The sequence below is a fragment of the Neopsephotus bourkii genome, unplaced genomic scaffold, assembly GCF_033783945.1.
Source record: "Neopsephotus bourkii isolate Nb327-2 ecotype Australia unplaced genomic scaffold, CSIRO-AGI_Nbou_v1 NB_369, whole genome shotgun sequence".
Lineage (NCBI taxonomy): Eukaryota > Metazoa > Chordata > Aves > Psittaciformes > Psittacidae > Neopsephotus > Neopsephotus bourkii.
This window is the reverse complement of record NW_026900875.1, coordinates 2,256,334-2,276,873: the sequence shown is the minus strand read 5'-3', so window position 1 is coordinate 2,276,873 and position 20,540 is coordinate 2,256,334. Positions and strand designations below refer to the sequence as shown.

Below are 20,540 nucleotides of genomic sequence, written 5' to 3'. Positions count from 1 at the left end.
AGATACCCTCCTTCCCTCCTTACCAGCAGCAGTGCACATCTTAGCAAGGTGCTGGGGGGAGCAGCTGAGAGGTCCCATGCTGGCAGGAAGTCCTCACTGCAGAGCTGCTCCCACCCGTTAGGCTACCCTAAAATAACTATATTTTGGCACACCTCATGCTGTCCTCTTGTGTGCATCTGGGTCCAGCTGGGGACACTACAGCCACGAAGGTGACCACCACCTCACAGGACGGTTTACCAAAGCCAATTATAAAAGCACCTCCCCATCTCTCCTCCACCTTTCCTTCCTGCACGGAGCCAATTCTTCTCCTCCAAAAGTCACCGGCTGTTCTGAGCACACCAGAAGCTGCTCAGAACAATTTCTGGCTCCTCTCTGAGTCTTTGGAAAGTACCTGCTTTATCACTGGCTGTTTCTGCAAATAGATCTATACCAAGTCATGTGGCTTTGCTTATTTGGCTTCAGGTTTTCTGCCTACACAGCAAATTTGGGCTCCCATCTCAAAGGTGAAGGCAGATGATACTGTCCACCCTGTCATAGCAGGAGTTCAGTTATCTTCAGCAAAGCATGGAAAAAGTGTGCAGTTTCCCAAATGCAAGGATTCCACAGAGCCTGCACTCAGGATGAAACACTCTTGTCAGGTATTACCCTATGATGCTTAAGCAAAGCTCTGTCACAATGTCACCCAGCTAATATCCAAGTGAAAGGAGAGCTGCTTATGCCAGCATTGATTCATGACCAATGAAGGGGCATAGCATGCTGCTGCCTGTGATCAGGAAGTGTAGCCAGCAGGTTTTGCTTGTACATGCCCACTCCCAACCCAAAGGGAGGAAACCTGCTGTTTCATTTATTGTCTATCAGTAATGACAAGCACTGGGCACAGTGACTTTCCACCTTTGTGCTGCATTGTAAGCATTAACATTGGAGAGACTCCTATCTGATAATTGCAGTCCATTTACCAGCCCTGTTTGATACGTGTGGAAGCCAATGAAGAAAGATGAAGTGACACGTGCAGTGCTCCCAACAAAAGATCTCTTTAAAGCTAGGCACTCTGGGTGACTGGAACTAGACCCTGGTCACCAAAATCCAACCAGATACAGCACCCAGTAGATGATGCTGCCATGTCCCATGCTCTCCCCTCCCTTCTATGCCCCAACTCATTTCTGACAGTTTTCCTCATCCTCTTCTAAAAATAGATATATGTTTTTCTACATGGTTGCATTGTTTTGGGTTTTTTGTTTGATTTCTTTTTTTTTGGCATCACCCCAAAACCCAGGACCATGTCTGAGGACCCAGGTTTCCAGCAGATACTGCAGAGACTAGAGGATTTCAAGGTTGTTCCTGAAGCCTCTGTTATCAGTGAGATTTGCTAGGCTGGGCCATACCACACTGTCTGAGAACACAAAGTCAGAAATGAAAGAGGAAAGAACAGCTTGTGTGAGAAGCCTTTTACCCAAAAGGAGGGAGTGAGCCACAGTGAATGCCTTCAACACAACAGTGTTGTGAAATCCTGAGGTCATCAATTAGCCTGGCCATGGGGTAAGGGATGAGCAGAGCAGGCAGGACCATAATCTGGTGCACCTGCAGGTACGTTCCCAACTGCCCCAAAAGAAGAGAGCTCCTGGGTAAAACAGCCTAATGACCATTATTTCCAGGAACACAAGTAACTTATCTGTAAACATCACTCCCCCAACCAGGAGTTAGCTGGGAAAAAAAAAGGGGGGGTCTTTGGAGAGAGGGACTAATTACATAGCGCTCAACAGCTGGACTTTGATCATAATTACAGTGCCTTCTTCATCTTACATTAGTGGCTTTCAGCTGCAGATAGGTGGGCACCTTGTGGAAGGTGGAAATCTTGCCAGTTTCAGATAGCTAGCTCATTTTATGACTCGGAGGTAGCACAGGATGAGCTCCCATGGTACTATCCAAACAAGTAACTCATGGGGGTCAGTGACTTAACACTTCAGCACAGGTGCTTCTGTCCTTAAAGCAGCACCTTCCCAGGCTCAGGAGCCAGAGCACTGAGCATACTTAAGCACTGATTTCAACCATTTCATGCAAATCTCTTTATAGGAGAAGCAGAAAAATGTTGAGGGTTTTGCTCAACTCTTGTTATTGCTGAATTTTAGCATCTCATCTCTCTCTGTTTAGGAAGAAAGATGAGCCCCCTCAGGATATACCTTTCTAACCTCAGTTCTGACATTCCCATACTACATTTGCATCCCTTGCTTCTGCACAGGCATGTACATCCCTGTCAATGCCCGGTGCCCTTCTTCCAGCTGGGCTGCAGCTACAGCACTAAACTCCAGTGCCCACAGTGACAAGCAGGGTTGTGAAGGAGGCTGCTGTCCTGTACCCCAGCTGAATTGCTTGTACTTTTGTGTGATGCAGGGAGTCCTTTGCTTTGATACCAACATTTACAGGGAAATAAATAGACTAAATGGGAGCGGGCTGATGAGACAGAGGCTAAGTGGCATAAACAGTAATACACAGTACTGGGAGTCTGGACACCCAGCTGTTTTTCCTCATTTGTATCACTGAATTACTGTATTGTTTGGATAAATCGTAACAGTAGCGCAGTTCCACTGCTGTGAAATGACAGGCAGTAAGTATACAAGCATTATAATGGCACATTAATTAATGCTCTTAACCATGATCTGTATTCACCTCTTGACAGGGGGCATGTTTCAGCTGGCTCCCACATCATCTGCCTGCTGGATGCCCCCAGAGTGAGGCGATTAACAGATGAAGCAATGACAAAGGGCAAATTTAAGCCACAAATCTTAGACCTATCTGGGATTCATAACTTATTCCCCCTCCACACTGACCTACAGGGAAATCTGTGTGACACACCCACCCACCCATTTTAACAGGGTTTCAAACACTTTTCACTATTGTTATTTTGCCAGCATGCCTCAGCTCAATGTTACAATTTGCAGTTTAGATTATTACTACATGTAATTTTAGAGTTGCAAAGAAGGACACTGGTATTAGCTAAATAAAGCACTTTGACTGCATCAAAGCTAAAGTGTTTCAAACTGTGTAAAATAAATGCAATTATAAAACTATTCAGTTTTGTTGAATCAGTCAGACAAATGTCACCCAGCACATCACGAATATCTGACCAACAGAGCCTAAAGCTGAAGACCATCTATATCTTCAGACTGAGTAAAGTATCTCAGCCACTGGTCAAATGCCGCTCCCGGCTCATGTAAACAGACATGCATAACAGCTGAGACACATTACTCTGAGCTACATCTCGATCAGGTTTTATGACTGAAGGGTGTCACAAACTCTATCTGTCCCAAGCTGTCCTGAGGCTTCCCACACTGCAATAGTCACTTAAAAACTCATCACGCTGCCAAAGCATGTGAAAAGGAGCTGCATTTCTAGTGAAGGGCCTGACTTGCTGGAGGATGCAGGTTTGAAGGGAGAGAGGCCCATTTAAGAAGTCCTACAGAATGCAGCCAAGGGATTATTTTTTTCTTTAATTCCTGCTTCAGATGGGTTTTATTTGCCTGAGCTGCAGCACCAGTTTCATGAACCTGCTCTTTAGCACGGGATGGGATGTGATTGGCAGGAGTTCACAGAGGCTAGGAAGCTCTCCCAGAGCTCAGCTACACTTCCCAATGCATCTTTATGATGTATTTATTCTTTTATTTTTATTTAAATTTTATATTTGGGAATTCTCCTGACTGTGGCTTCCAGCCACTGAAACTTATTTGTCTGGTAGAGAGCCCACTGCTGCCAGCCCAAATCTGCCTTCCCAGGTGGGCATGGCTCTCATACCGCTCTTCTCCCAGACACATGCACATCCTCACAGGATCAGCGGGGTTGGGTGGATTTGCAGGAGATCAAAGAATGGCTGCATGTGCCTGGCCAGCCCTGGGGCTTGTGCTGTGGAAGGTCTTGCAGGGGAATCCAATACCCCCGGCTTCATGCCATATTCCTCTGCCACAGCAGCACAGCCAAGGACCGTGTCCTATTTCCCAGCTCCCCTCCTCTTGTTCCCCTTTGCTGGCCCCAAGTATGGCCCCACCTCACTGTCAGGTCTCCACACTCCTCTCCAGGACCTTCACACAGTGGTGTCACCAAGCATCCAGCAAACTGAGGGGGAACTAACACCCCAACAAACATTGCAACACATCATGATATCATGGGGGGGAAAAAAAGGATCACAAAGCTGCCTGTAATGCTGTGGCTCTTTCTTCAACGGACAGCTATACAACACAAGCAGCCTGCCCCGGTACCCTGCAGATGATGCAGAGTTAATAGTTAACCCTTCCGGGAATCAAATGCCTTAGTGAGACACCAGGCAGGGCTTTTTCAAAATACAGCCAGAAACTAGCCTTAAAGTAGCTTGACAAGTGACTGTGTTCAGAGGATTTCACCTCTCTGAACTTTATGACTGGAAAAATACCATCTACATGTCATTTACATGCTTAAATATAGTATCTTCTATTGGGAGAAACAAACAAACTGACAATGTGATACTGTGATACCTCCTGCAGACATGCTCTTTTATCTGCTGGAAAGTTATAAAACTCAGGATAACAACAAAGCTAAAATAAGAGTGGCTGTCAGGCTCTGAGGTTGGCTGTTAGACAGAATGAAAAAATACTCTTGGAAAAGACTCTCAGAAGGCAGTTGTTTTCTTCTCCAAATGTTTTAAATGATTTATTTATTCTTTAAATTCCAAAATCCCAGAGTTTAAAAGTTAAGCTCATATTCTTTCCAGGAGCTTTTTCTTTTAAAGGAACAAATAAACACAGTACAGAAAGCTAAAGCAATTCCTGCACTACCCAAAGCAGAGTAACTGTCTGCTCCAAAACACGGGGAAAAGATATTATCAGCTTTCGTGTTATTTAGCTTGGGTATTTTTTTTTCTCTAATGCCAAAGAGGAAAAGGGAGATATCTGAAACGGATGCCTATAATTAAACAGTAACCTGTTAGAAAGCCAAAAATAATAATAAGCTCCACTGAGCATGAAGAGAGCAGCACATTTTTTCTGCGTGCAGCCCAGCTGCCACCGGATGATAGCAGAAAAGTTAACAATTACACAAGACACTCAGATCAAACCTGTGATAGGAGAGAGTTACGTCACGCTCAGAAACTCACCGCTGGATGCAGGAATCAGGGTAGTACTGCAAGGTGGTGAAAGGTGGTGGTGGTTCAAAATTCATTTCCTTCGAGCCCTTCTTTGGGTACAAACCAAAATAAAATAAATAAATAGATATAAAGCCAGCAGGCTAAAAGCAATAAGGTCAAGTGGTACATGAGGTACAACTTTAGAGATTTATTTTACACTTGCGAATGGGTGGGATCTCCCAGGGCCTTGGCCAATGGGATTCATCAAGTGACCTGAGCATCACCGCCAGTCCCTCCTCACCAGCTGGGCATCTTCTGCACAGATACTTTCCCCTCCTCTCAACATCCTTAATAAACTTTGTTGCACGCCAGCCACACTTGTTGTTGGGAGCTCATCTGGGGCATCTCTGAACTTCTGATCTCACCGGTCATTGGTTGCCTTCCTGCCTGACTTCACAGTTTAATTTTGGCAGCTCTTGCAATTTTACAAACTGCTGTGGCCGCTGGTCATCCTCATCTCCAGATGGCCGGAGTTTCCTCTTCTGGGTGCAGCTCCCGTGCTGCATTTCATTGTGCTTTGAAAGCTTTCCTTGTCAGCTCTGTGGCTAGTACCTGCGCAGAGTTGCCTGGGGAAATGCTCAGTTTCTCTCACACCATAGTTCAAACAGTCTGTTGTGGTCACAGTTTCAAAAGCTGAATGACAAAACATGGGGAAATTCCTCAATTAAAATTAACTCTGAACTTTTGCTCCTCTGCCTCCCCTGTCCTCCTCCCCCCAAGAAAACTTATATTTGTGATTGTCAATGATATTCCCTGTATCTTTTTACTTTATTTTCAAAGAGAATTGAGACAATATAGAAATCTGTCTTTGTTTTAGCGTTCTGTAAATAACATATACATTTTCCATATGAAAAGCAACAATATCTCAGTATCTTCAAATATCTTGAGAAAAATATAAAAGTAAGAAGGAAACAGAAATAAGACATTTTTCAGGCCCCTAAACCTAAAGAAGCAAAAGTGAATCCCACCAAAATAAACTACCAAAGATGAAAAGAAGATTGAATTTTCCTGAAAATAGAGGATAAAAACCAGGAAGAAAGGCTTCAGCTCCTGCCCTCCCACCCCTTTTTTTAAGTATCACAGAAAATTATTCAGGAAAGCAATCTGTTTTATCCCCGTTTTCCCCCCTGCACGGTTCATCCAAATAGTACAGGCTGTAAACCTATCCTGGTTTTGTGGTTTTGGAGAATGAATGAAATATGAATCAGGAGCTAAATTAAAATGGATTCCAGCAGGAAAAAAATAGCGTCCATGTATCTATGCACCAGTGGGATTGCATCTTCAAGCAGATGTATATGTTTGTGTGTACAAAGACAGGGGAAGGGGGTGCCCTAGAGCTCACCTACAGTGCATCTTTCATGCCCGTGTCAGCACAAATGCCAACATCCCAAGCAAAAGCCAGGAGCTGTCCGAGATGGCAGCAGTTGCTTCTTGTTTCCCTCTCTCTGCATTTTCCTTGTAGGAAATTTTGGTTCAAAGAATGTCATGTGGAAACATTTTCTTTGCTGCCTGTGCCAGGGTGGCAGGGGAGCTATTTCAGACTTGACATTCTCCACCCACACTCAGCCTGATAGTTCCCAACATCTGTGAATTGTGAATCCTGTAAACTCGCGGGGCTGATCCCTGGCCAAGTCCAAGCAGCTTTTGCTGGAGTAAGTGGCATTTGCCACAGAAGAGAGGCTGAGAACGAAGTACATATTTATTAACTGAAGTTCAGGGTTCTCTCACTGCTGGACACTGATTCCCCTGCCTGGCCTGTGGAGGAGCAGTAATACGAAACACCTTCCTCCTCTTAGGCTGAGCCCTGGAGTAAACACCATGCCTTGTAGCCTGCATCATTGGAAAAGGAATGTGGAAATGTCCAACACAGGCTGGGCTGCAGAGGGGAGAGGGGGAATCACACCAAGGCTTGTGTACAGACAATACAGCCCAGGGAGCACAGCCACAGAGCAGCTGCATCTCCTTCTGTTGCTGAGATCAGGGCTGTGCTTAACCTTATGCAGCCACCTCTCCTGAGGTGGCAAATATGTCCAGGGAATCGGCAAGGAGGGCTAGGGGCCATCGCAAACTTGTGGCCTACACTGCCAGTCTGGCTCTGGTCTAGGCTTTGGATATCCACCCTTAAGCAAAGACCCAGTGGGCATGTCCTCTCCCTGGACAAACCATTTGAGCAAGAGCTTGGGTTCATGCTCTCTTGCTCCAGGACTCAGTTTCATTATGCACCTGTGGGTGTGAGTATAATCTGCTTGGCTGTGAAGATATATGTAGGCACTAGGCTGAGCTGTGGGTACACTGCTGAGACCTCGTGTTTCCTTCTAGACACAAACCAGAAGTTTGTTGTATTTCTTCTACCATGCCCATGGTGGGACTAGCCATTACCTCTGCAGGCCTATAAAATGACCATTTATTCTGTGCTCTCCCAAAAGCCTGGGAGAGCTCATCTTTTCTGATGGATTTCAGCCTTAAAGGCATGAACCTTATGCAAAAGAAATGCTGTGTTAAAATGGCTCTTCTTGTGAAATCCTGCTCTACCTATTTCTCCATAGGAGCTGGAGAAGGGTCTTTCCCAGCATTGCCAGAGTGCCACAGTCAGCACATTGGAAGCATGGAAAAGCTGGACAACTCCTATCCAGAGGCTCATACCCACTCTCCTGCTTCCATTGTGTTGGCTCTGGCACTCTGGCTGGCCTTTACCTCCAAGGGTGAGCCTGACCTCTGGTTTTCACTACCTCAGCTCTGCACAGTGTATGCTGAACACATCTAGCAACCCTGCAGTCAAGAAGAGGTATTAGTCTCCCTCCAGCTCACAACTCACACCAAAAGAATAACTTCTCCTGAAAAAAAAAACCAACTGAACCCAATTAATTTTAAAAAGAAGCACCACATAATTGTAATGAGAAATAGTTGCTTGGAGCAGCACTCTCACTTACAAGACACTGATGAGAAGGGGTGTCTAGCAAGGACATTTCCATAAAGCTTCAAAAGAGACTACCAACTGCCCAAGATTCTTAAGAGCCCTCATGCCTGGGGCTGGGCAAATGCAAATCTCTCATGGTTTGGCTCATTTTGGCAGCACACACAGCACCTGGCTGCTTTTCCCAGAGAGCTGGACATTTTCAGCCTCCCACAGAAATCTGGACATGTTCTGAAGTAGCTTAGAAGGCCTATGTTTTGGTTTTTCCAGCTGTAAAACAGAGCCATGAAAACCCACTGGTGATAGTGCATTAAAACCACCTGCAAAAGCCAACAAATCTCCTGATTTCTCTCCCCAGCCCCAGCTTCCTTCCTTCCCCATGTGCACAGCCACATTCAGCTGTGGGTTGGTTCACCATAAATTTAGGCAGAGATATCTACCATTGCAGTTAGACTGTGTTAAACTCCTCTCAGCTGCAAGGCACTCCTTTGCATAGCACAGGATGCAGTGGAAATGCAAGCCACAGGGTGTGTGCGTGTGTGAATTGCCAGTACCCCATACATAGCTGGGAGGCTCTCAAGGCTCAGTGGTATTGGGCCAACCTCATTTGCACTGCCTTTAAGAAAATCTACTGAAAATGGAGCCTGAGACACTCAAGATGTGATGACTTCAGAGATGGTCTGTGTGGGTTCATGAGGACTAGCAAACTTTACCATGGCAGCCTGGGAGCACAAGCAAGGGGACTTCCAGTAACAGAACTCAAAGGTAGCCAACTCAAGAGGAAAAGGAGTGTGTGATATCCTCAGTGTCCACTACCCTTCCTAGGAGAGTTTCCTTGATGGTAGCAAGGGTGATGCTAAATGGCAGCAGGCACGTGTCCTGCAGAAGCAGGGCGGAAGCCTGGGTGTCAGGGATCTGTCTGGCTAGCGGATTTACAGCCAAGCCTCTAGTGCCTGTGGTAAGCAGACGGCACGGGGCTATGCAGAGGAAGCATGTGTGTAGGTGGGCAAGAATGCAGGGCATTGCTCTGCCACTGCTGCTTGCACGTCTGGGAGAGAAAAACAGCCAAAGAAACAGCTGTGGACTACTCTCCCATTACTCCTCCTTGCATCCTCTCTACAGCTTCCCATGAAATGACCACGAGCTTATGTTTTAGCAGAGGCAAACGTTTATATCCTTGGGAGGAGACTGCTGGGGATTTATAATGGTCTCACCACCAACAACCAAACCCAGTGCCACTATGCCTGTGTGCCAGCCCATTCCTGAACAAGGGTGAAAGGGAAAGACAGTTTCCTGGCATTTACGTGGCTCCAGTCCTAATCTATGGGCTTGAGGACCTCTGAACAGCTTGGAGCTGGGGAAGACAGGGAAGGGGAGATGCCAGCTTTGCTCTGAGATACCTTTGCAACTGCTGGCTTCATGACTTGCCTGGAATCAGCCCCACCCTTTGCAGCAGGGGATGAAACGTTTCATTCACAGCTTGGGGTTTCCAGAGGAGTGGCTGTGGTCGTTTTGGTTGGGGTTTTTTAAGTTAAAATGATTTTCTTTTAAGAGCAAGAAGCCTGTGGGATATTTGGGGATTTTTTTTTTTTTGTTAGAAAAAGATGATGAGAGGGAAATAATTTTCTCCCACCAGCAATAAAATGTCTTCAGCTTGGCTAACCAAGGGAACAGAAAGACACAATGTCAGTGTTCCATTGAGAATATTTTCCAATTGCAACTAAATATTACAGATGTTTGAAGATATCAAACATATGAAGATTTTAGGAGTTTTGTGAACAGAAGAAAATAGAAGAAAGAAATCTTTTCAGTAACTTCAGTGAAGGGAAAGAGGCAACAGGAGTATGACCCTCACAGTCTTTGGAAGATCTACTTGAATGCTGCAATGGTGGAAAAAGCTTCCATAACAATTCACATCTTGCTTCCAAATGAGCCATTCTCTGATCCCACTGCTCCAGAAGTGCCAGCTTTCTGGCTTTGGGCACATACAAGCTTTCCTCTGCCTCCCATACTGAGAAACAATGGACAGGGAAAATAGCAAACTGAAATAAATTAATAAATATAAATAACACAATTCTACACACCATCTTCCCTATTCCTCCAGCACCTTTTGTCCCTAGTGCAAGCATAAGTCAGTAATAAATGTACTTATACCCCAGCCCCTCCATACTGGCACTGTTGGGCATAGAGGGCTCAGAGCTGCTGGTGGGACACAAAGAGTTGCAGCTCTAGAACAGCATTGTGCAGATGAAGCTGCAATGTCTACGTCTCAGGGCATGTTTGGTCAACAGTGGCTAAGCATGGGCCCAGAACAAGTGACAACTCAGTGAGTGAACAGTCCAGCACAATCCTAAGCACATCTAAAAAGAAGATGACAGGATGTCTTAATGTACCACTCCCTACATCCTCCTCTTCCAGCTAAATTTGAACATATCAGTGCTAACAACTGTGGACTTTAAAATACACACCAGACTCAATCTGCTGTCCACATGTGATACCATGCACCTGGAGCCCTGCGCTATCCTCATCTTGGCCATCAACTGTTATATAGAGCTAGAAAGAAACAAAAGGGATGTTCCAGTCCCATTCAACAGGACAACAGGAACTACTTTCAGAGCTTTCTGGTTGCCTTCGATATCTCCTCCATCACATATGTAGTGATAGAGCATCATCCAGTCACAGTGAAGGACTGTATATTTTGATGTTTTCCTTTGTAAGTATAGTGAATGGTTTCACAAAGCACAAACCTTCTTGAACATTTATCTCCAGAATCTTTTCTCAGCAAGGACTCAGATGACAGGGACTGTAAGACTGGCTACCCTAGAGTGGAAAAGCTGAAGATTTCCATGTCTGCCCCCTCACCATCACCTACTCTGTAGTCTTTGTCTGTCAGGACATGCCATAGTCCTCTGCTTGAGCAACCCTGAAAGTATTCATATTTCCAATTTAGCCAGAACAGCTACAACATGGGTTTCCCACTACTTCCCTTTTAATCCAACCCTGCAGCTTCCAGCAAAGCACTTTTTACTCTTCTCCAGTTCTCCCACACATTTATGGAGAATTCCAGCTCCCACAGGATAGTCAGTGGCTTTCTTTGTTTGCTCCTGGCTTTTCCATTTCCCAGGTCCCAGGGCAGAGGCTGGTGCTAGGAGCAAGCCCAGAACATCCATTTCAGAAGCCTAATTGTGACTGCACTCTAGGCCTCCCACAAGTGCCAACTCTACATGTTTCCTTGGGATCACTCTGAGCCAAAGAGCCTACCTGAGGCTGACTTAATTTCTAATGCACCAGCCTTTACATATAACTGACCGCTCACAAGATACTCAGAGATGCAGTTTCCAACATCACGGTCTGATGGTAAAACCTCAGTACAGCTATGGATGTCCCCTCTTCTGGAGACATTCCCACCAATGAGACTCACATTGGGTCATTTTTTGTTTGTTGGTTTGGTTTGGTTTTGGGTTTTGATTTTTTTTCCCCAAAAGTAGGGGCAGTGGGAAGTTTTGCCCCATGTTTTCATATAGCCAGGAGATGGTATGGAGGCAGGCTTGAAACTGAACACGTGTTTTGGAAGCCGCAGTCCTCATCTTCTCATCCTTGAAGAGCTGGTCAAACAAAACTAACTGTAAGGGTAATATCACAGGTGAAGAGCAGATGTGAACACTGGAGGGATTTCTCTTAGCTGTCGCTAAACACCAGGGCTTTTCTCTTTGTGAAGAGGGAGCAAAAGGAACCAGGCCTGAGGCAAGCACCAGGACACCAACACCGCAAACTAGAACTTTGCTTGATATCCCTGTCATACCACAGGAAAAAAAAACCCAAGCCTTATGGTATTCATGCGCATGTGACGGAAGTAAGACACAGGGAGCAGTGACTATAGTGACAAACCAGAAACAAGGCCAAAAGGAGGCTCCCATCCCGCAGTCAGTTCCCCAACAGTTCTCTGGTCCCAAGAGAGCCTGCCCTGTATTCGAGTGCTGGCAGGACACTGAGCAACTCCCACGGGAAACTCCTGCCACCCAAGGCAGCAGTGAGGGAGCACAAACCTGCAGAGAGAGGGAATTTCCCTCCCCGACGTCAGTCCAGCTGCACCACCGTCTCCAGGCGTTCCCGAGACACAGTGGGGCCACAGCCTGGGCTAAAGCTGGGCTGGAGGCTGGGGCGCCCCGGGACAGGTGGCAACACCCCGCTGTGGGGTCAGGATTGCATATCAAAGGGGTGGCAGGAGCTGTGTAGGTGGAAGGCTTGGCCTCCCCTTACAGCTGCCACACGACATGTCTGGCATTCTGGCAGGAACCACGCCACAAATACACACGGTGTCATCACACCCTGCAGGGTCAAGCCCAGGTTGGGAGCAGAAACACTGGAGACCACATCCTCACGGGTGAAGGTCTGTCTCAGCTCTGCTGTGCAGTGGGGTGGGTGGCAACAGAGGGCAGGACCAGGAGCTCCCTGCAGTTTCCTGTCAGTTTTCTAGCACAGTCTCACACTCATCTTCTCACCACACACCCTTCCCAGAGTGCTCACACTCTGCTCTGAGCTCCCAGGCTTTCACATCGGAATCTTCAGGAGTTGATATATAGGCATTGAGGATATCAGCTTCTGAAGTGCTGGTGACAGCCAGCAACACCAGACCAGAAGTAAATGAAAGAAGAGGTTTACTTTACGTGAAGCAAAGTGAAAGCTTTCAGCAAGCTGTCTGCCTGGAAAGATTCACCCAGAAAGTCACCATGAAGGATGACATTTACTGTCAGCCTCAATGGAGGACACAATTGCAGCAGACAATATGGTTGCATCACTCATCTTTCACTCCCTCTAACTTTTCCTTGTGAGTCAGAGCTGAGCTGAATCATATCAAGGTCCTATTGCTGCTTTCATCCCCTGCTGTCTTCCATCTCCTGCACACTCCACAGAAGCAGAAACTTCTGTCCTTTTGGCAACTTCAGAAAATAATTCCTCAATGCAAAATCATCAGTCTCAAAAGAATTTATTTCCAAACAGGATACAACAAAAACTCACTGCCTGGCTGGCAGAGCCCTAGTTCTCAGCATTGTCTCTCTTCCAATCTGAGGTGCAAGCACAGGTCCTGCAGGCATACCAGCGCTAATGGGATTAAAGCCAGTTCAAGAAGCAGTGGCAATTAAAAATCCCCAAAGCATTAACCACTAGCAATGGAAGCACTGGTTTCAAACCTGTACATCCTCTGCTGAAGCCTGCACTTCCACTCCTTGTCAGCCAGCAGTACCCAGGTCACCATGAACGTGGGTACATGCACACCAGTAATAATTGCCTTCCTGACTGTGCTGGAGATACAGTCTGAGAACGCCTGCATTTAGGGGCATGATGTCCTTTCCCAAGCTCACATCTTGAAAACAGTAAGGATAGGGCATGTTTAGTGCAGTCTGTCTCCCTCAGGATGGAGCACAAAATCCACTTAATCAGTGACAGTAAAGTACGTGGGCATAAAGTAAGGGTTTGGCATCACTTAAGTAATGTGAAAGTTAATAAAACCTTTTTTACTTTGCCTTCTCAAAGTAAAGCTCAGGAAAAGCTGAAAAGCCAGTGTTACATGTCTTTATGGAGAAGATAATGACTTAAGGAGAGTTTCTTGCATTAGCCCCATCCATGTACTTTGATGTTAATAGCACATATATGCATCCTTGAAATAAACCAAGACCTCATATGTGATATGATCAAAACTTCGCACCTCACTTTTTCCAAAGTGAAACAATTTTCTGCTGTGACTCAGTCTAAGCACGTCACACACTGCACCCTTGAAGCAGGCAAAAGATTAACCCTCTGTCCCAAGATCTTAACTCAGCTTTCAGCTTTTCAAACAAAGGCAATTTCCACATTTCCATGGGACAGCAGATGCCAGCATGACTGTTCACTAGGAAGCAGACCTGCCAGAAGAGACATGCCAGCTGGGTAACTGCAGCTACACAAGGTACCTAACACACAGGCGACCCTACACTTTGAGTAACCCAGTGCCTCCTCCTGGGGGATCAAACCTGACCCAAGCAGCAGTGCTGGTACAACGTGCAGCACACAGCGGAAGGACTGACAACCAGTAGTTGATTTCCAGGAACCAACCTCTTTAAAACCTCAGCAATGTAAGATGTTTGGAGGCAGCGCACATCTGCCGTGCAGGAGAGCAAGTTTCTGCGAGCGTACGTAACAGTGCCATCTGGTGATCCCTGACACAGCGTTATTGACAGCTGCCCAGTCGATGGCAGCCACCCAGACTTCTTCGTATTCGTGGGACCGGCTCTGAGGTGCTCAATAGGCACTTCTTTGCAAAGCCTCACTGCCAAATGCTGCTGCTGTCATCTCATGAGGCAGCAGGTCAGAACCACTCAATCTGGGAATAGGAAAAAGGGTGAGGAGGGTTGCTTCCCCCCCGCCACAACCTACCAGTCCTGCAAGCATGCGTTTTAGCGGAGCTGAGCTAGATCCTCTGTTACCATCAATCAGAAGGTTGAGTAAGCCAAATCCTGCCTTTTGCAGTGTCCCTGAAGCCCCCTGACTTTCCACACTCTTTCTGGGGCTATTCCAAATTCACTTAGAGACCATGGTCTCTTGTGTGAAAACAGAGGTCAGCCCTTTCTTGCAAGGGTGCACTAGCCCTGGAGAACGAGGGCATTTTAGTCCATAGGCCCAAATTTCAGACATGTACAGTTGGCAAGCATTAATGCCTTATTTTTTTAAAGTCACCCTTCCTAAGAGTAGAGAGTTGTATAAGTTCCTCGAACAGCAATAGTTTAGAAACCTTAACACTGCCTACCTCCAGCTCAAAGATTCACAGGCATCATCCACAGTCTGCATTACCTCTACTAAAATCAGCAGCTTTTGCAAGTTCTGTGGAGCCCACCTACCATACACAAAACTCCTGCACCCAAACCCACTGCAGCTGAAGACAGCACCAGATGGACAACTGAAAGGCATGGGATGATGCCACACATTAGCCACTGAGCAGTTCTGAGCTGGCTGGCTGCCTGCGTATAATCCACAATAAACATCAGGTAACTGGTAATAATACCAGGTAACAATAAACCTCTATGTAAGAGTGCCACACAAGTCCTCCTGGGACAGGTCCTGGAAGAGCAGGGGCGACCCAAAGCTGATCTCAGCTTTGAGGAAAGCCTGTCACTTAACACAGCTCTTTCCAGCCTGCCAGAAGGGAAGGAGGGGACAGCTGTGAAACCTCTCAGGCAGCTGTAACCCTGGCAAGTGCATCACTAATCTACTAATGGATGTCCCAACATCCCATCTAGATACCTGTGAATCTTCTCAGTAAGTCATCTGAGAAGACAGGGAAGGGGAATGTTCATAATAGCATTTTCTCCTGCATCTTCTCAGTCTCCAGGAATGGTCCTGAACTGTTTGTTCTCCTTCCGGCAGAGCTGGCATCTTGTACATTTGGCAGGTTGTACTACAGACTTCCCTTTGTAGACTCTATGTTAGACTCTACTCTGTAGATCTACATTCATCATCATCATCATGGCTTGACTTCGCGAACGAAAATTTGGGAAGGGCTTTTACCCACGCTTACTACAAGCGCACTGATGACTAAGGCCAATGTGGGATAGGCAAATCCGGCTACAAAAAGCACAGCAGAAGGTCTCCTTGGGTGGAACAGGTGGGACACGATTCTTCCTGCGTTGTCTTTTCTCCTCGAGTCTAGTTCTTCATGAGCTCTCAAAGGAGTCAGCGGCATCTACATTAAGAGTAGGAAAAAAAAAATAAAGCCCAACCCAAACTGAAAACACAGACACACAAAAAAACAAAACAACAACAACAACAAAAAAAACCCAGCCACACCAAACCATCAAAATCCCTAGACATTTGGGTCTGCAAATATCACTGTAACACCTCTCTGTGTTAGCATCTTTGCCTGATACTGACTCCTAGCACTGGCTCCTGGCTCCTAGGAAATGAAAAGCTTATTCAGTGGCTTCCAGTCCTAATGTCATGAGGTCTCTAATGTTCCATACTTGAAAGTGGTGTTAAATATGCATTAAGTGATACTACTGATAGCACCATTTAAAAAAAGTTTTATAAATAAAATGTGTTCCTGTCTAAGAGCACCTAATTCATGCCTCTTTCCAAATATCTTACCCTAAAATGTTAGCAATCAATTATTAGGCAGTCAGGCTTTAAGAATTTCTCTTCTGAAACAGATTGCAACATGCAGATTCTGTGTTGTTAAAACTATTCACATGCCTTTTTCACACATGATTTCAAGTTACTAAGGTAAGCAAGACCACACAATATAACTTAATACATAGCAATCAAAAATTTCCACACAATCCTTTAATATAAAGCCATGTCCCTATGTAATAAGTGATGCAATAGACTTTCCCTGAAGTCCCAATTCCTGCAACTGAAGCTTAAGCCCAGCAAAGAAAGAATTAAAATTCTTTGGTTGCCGCTGAATCACTGGCTGCATTGGGTTATTTTACTGTGCATTAGACTTTAATTATAACTAAGCTCTAGCCATCTGTTCTACTCCCTAATTATAGATGCAACGAATATTTCACAATTCCAACCGTTAAAGAGCTCTAAGAGAGCTGTCTATGGCATGCAAGGTTAGCTGCATTAGGACCCTTTGCACTCTTATTTAAAGCACTGGGGAAGAAGAAAGAATACTCTGCACAGGAAAGAAGCCTGCTGTTGTTATTAATCCCAGGAGGCCTTTGCTGCATCATCTTTTGCACCTCTTGGAAGGACTCCTAACTTCCCTCTGCTTAGGGCACAGAGGGACACACTAGTGCTACCTTGCTAGTGGCCTCCAACCCAGATGTTGCTGGTACTAGCAATGAGAGGGATGAGCAATTCAGATCACCTGCTGAAGACTCATACCCTAAAGCATCAGCATCAGTTCTGAGCTTTTTTGGCTGTGAAGGCTAAAGATGCTTCTACCCTTAGCTGTCCATCTGCTTCTCTTGCTGGGGTTTTTACTACACGACATGCATCCTACTAGGATGAGTCCCTGTGAGAGCCTCAGCTGTATCCCTTCATGGGCCAATGTCTCAATCACATGAAAAAAGGTGTGAGTCTTTAGACATCATATTGTGAACAGCAGCAGCTGAAGACAAAACCCCTTGTCACCTTTATGCCTGCTGCAGCAATAATCATCACAGCATGATGGCCAGGCAGGGAGAAGTATCAAATGAGCCAGCCAGAGCTACCATGCAGCACAGCTTGCTTAGCATGAGCTTTGTTACCAGCTCCCCCTGCAGAGCTGGAGTTGGCTGCCCTTGACCACAGACTGGTGGACAGCCCAACAGGAGAAACTTGCTGCAGACTCTAGAGCCCCTCAGTCACCTTTTCAACAGCTCTGCCCACTGTTACGAGACACAGCTACAGCTGCCTAACTGTGCTGACACCACCACCTCCCTCCCCCATCCACAGCACTGCCCAGTTCAAAGCTTCAAGCACGCTTATAGCTATAGGGTGTGCTTGTGCCTACACAAACCACCTGGACAACTGCCCAGTGTTTTGCAATTACACGCACCACCACTGACCTAGGCAATCCCTTGACCAGGAATAGTCAGATGCCCGGTGAGCTCTAGAGCAGTTAGTCATCACAAACAGATTTTACTTCACGTTGGATATCTGCAACTGCATGCATCCCCAGGTGCAGAGAGGAAGGTACCTCCTTTTCAGGTACATGCCATGGGCTAGTTTTTGATCATCTCTCTGGGGAAAGCATGAAGAAAGTGGAGAGGAGAAAAAAATGTTGAATTCACAGAGCTGAAGTTTGAATGTTTATATTTGTGTAACAGGAAAAATAGAGCTTTGTAGACAAAAGAGAAAGCTAAGAAAGGGTAGGCTAACCCAGAAACACATACTATCTCCTTGGTGGGATTTCACATAGTTATATTTTAAACTATCTCCTTCATCTATAATAAGTTTGCAGATGAAATAAAGTGGCTTCTTACCACAATCATATGTAAGAGTCTCTTTACATTTCAGTCCATTTAGGTATTTGCCCAGACTTTTACTCTGAATGTTAAAATGTAATGCTAAAACTAATTTTAAAAGGTAACCAACCAACGCTTTTCTAGCTGTGCTTTGACAAGGACCCAAAACCACCACGTTTCTTGTGGTTTTCTTCTAAAATCATTATGACAGGGTTGAGTGGAATCACAAGGCAGGTTTGCTGAGTGGTTTGGTTCTGAGAATATAAAGTCCAGAGTCAAAGCATTTATCTCTGGCATCAGGGCAAGGGATCACAGTGTTTCTGTGGGTACTCATAACCATGTGCTTGCATGTTCTAGCCTCTGGGTGATTATGTATCACACAAGGTGATAACATGCACACTGAGAATAACTCTGCAGGAGACACCATGCATGGAAAGAAGTGACTCTCCATTATTTCCTTGAAGTAGTGGAGAATTAAAGTAATGGAAAATCCAGGAATTAAAGCCAGAAAGTCCTGTTCTGTCATTCTAGTTCAACTTCAGCTCATACAGCAGAGCAGTATAGCTTGTTTTCACCTCAAGGAAGAAGCAGACCAAAGTCTCGAATTTTCCAAAGACTTCCTAAAGCTTTCCAGAGCTATATACAGAGTTCTCTTTGTCCTCAGGCAAGCCACAGTCTTACTTACCTCTTCAAGGGCCCTGGAAACTGGTGGCTTTCCTTTCTGCTGCAGTTGCCTGTTTGGTTTAGACTTTGATGTTGCATTCATTAACCACCTGAGAAATGATCAGCGACAACTCCCACAAGGGCAGCTCATGGATGAGAGTGCAGCCTGAAGTTCAAATCCCAAATATAAGTATAGGTTCAAATGACACAAAAGCAATATTAACAGGATACACAGAATCCAAATCTGGGCTCAAACTGTCCTTATTCAAGTCACAACAGAATTCTCACTGACTTAAGTAAGGCTTTTGCCACTGGGATATTATTTATTCAGTTTAATTAACAGGCTACAACTATATCTTTCCCCTTTTGGTATTCTCCTACTTTTCATGCACTGGAGAGTGCTCAAAAAAAAAAAAAAAAAAAAAAAAACACCAAAAAAAACAAAACCAACAAAAACCCTGAGGAGCAGGTATGTAGAAATCCCTTTTAGCACAGGAGTTAGTATTGCAAGCAACTTTCCCTGTACTAAGAGGCTGACATAGATACTGTGAGCAAATGCCTGCGAGGAAGATAGATTAGGGGATCTGCTTAAGGAGATTAAATAATTCACTTTGGCATTCTTCAAGAGCTAAGTTAAAAGGAAAACCATCTTCTTCCCCCTTTATATAAAAGGATAAAAACCTGCTTACTTTTCTTTCCACCAATGATCAATTTTATTCAATGATTTCTGTTTCCGATTTCCCTCTTTGCCATCCAGTCAGTTTCTGTATTCACCCAGAATCAACCAGATCAATACTGTAAGCTCAGAGAAAGGAGGAAAGAGCACAATGAAAGACTGCTGGAGCTGTTTGCTTTGAGTCAGCACATCAGATGTGTGTTTTTACTGACAGACATAGTACAAATTCTGAATCAAAAGCCAGGATTTTCCACACCCACCACTATATATTCACTGAACATCACCAAGCAATAAATTCAACATGTCACGCTGGTAGATTAAGCTATGCTCCCTGCATAGCAAGGACAGCTGCAATGCACTGCGGGTACACTAACAATGTAGAATTTTACTGATTTTGGCTGGTCAACACCGTTGACCTCAAGACATGTGATGCAAGATGAAGATTAATGGTGAGGAATCAGGATGGGCTCAACTATGTTTCTGTAGACACATATGGTATGCCTGTGGGTAGGTATGCTGAGACTCTCTACCCAGCTCTTTTGAGCAGACACATAGCAAGCTCTGCCCTGATCAGATAAGATTCAGCTCAGGACCAAAAGCCATGCAGAAAGCCTGGCTGAAAACCCAGGCCTATATATCCAGCACCAACATAGCCACGGCCATACAGCTTAGACTGGCACTGGCTTTTGTTCAGACCTGACAGGGGCTCACATCTGTCTGCAAGCACTGCATTGCCATTCTCTCCATCCAGAAAGATCTAATCCTGTAAGGGTCTGTGCTTACGGTATGCCTCATACCTCATGATGCATCCAGCATCATCACAACTTGGATCATCTGTAAACTGCAGGAGAACCTCTTGCATTTTACAGTGGTCAAGAACCGTGCTAGCCAGACTTGAGAAACAATCCAGCAGATTCAGGCTATGCTTAGGTGATGCAGCTGACCTAAAGCAAATGATTTGCAGGTGATTGGGTAGTAATAAAGAAGTCATCCTGCCTGCAGGGGCAGAAAACATCACACAAATGCAAGTTACAGTAACTTTCCAGAAAAGGAGAGAAATAAGTGAAGACCTGCTCTGAGATGAGTAACTAGAGTCATCTGTCCTAACCACAGTGCACCTGCTCACAGACTCTCTTGCTCCACCCCTCAGCACCCTCACCTCATCTTCTCCCCACTGCCACATGAAGGTGAGAACAAAACACCTCTCTGTGCCAG

The 20,540-nt window shown here is 45.4% G+C and overlaps 1 long non-coding RNA gene across 1 annotated transcript in view; it reads right to left on the bottom strand.

Annotated features, from left to right (window-relative positions):
• Positions 1 to 5,274: 5,274 nt before the first annotated feature.
• The window catches only part of LOC133209911 (uncharacterized), a 56,109-nt gene continuing 40,843 nt past the window's right edge, over positions 5,275 to 20,540 (bottom strand). The window contains exon 2 of the long non-coding RNA XR_009724796.1: positions 5,275 to 5,779. This is a non-coding gene — a long non-coding RNA (uncharacterized LOC133209911). The remainder of the gene's footprint in view (positions 5,780 to 20,540) is intronic.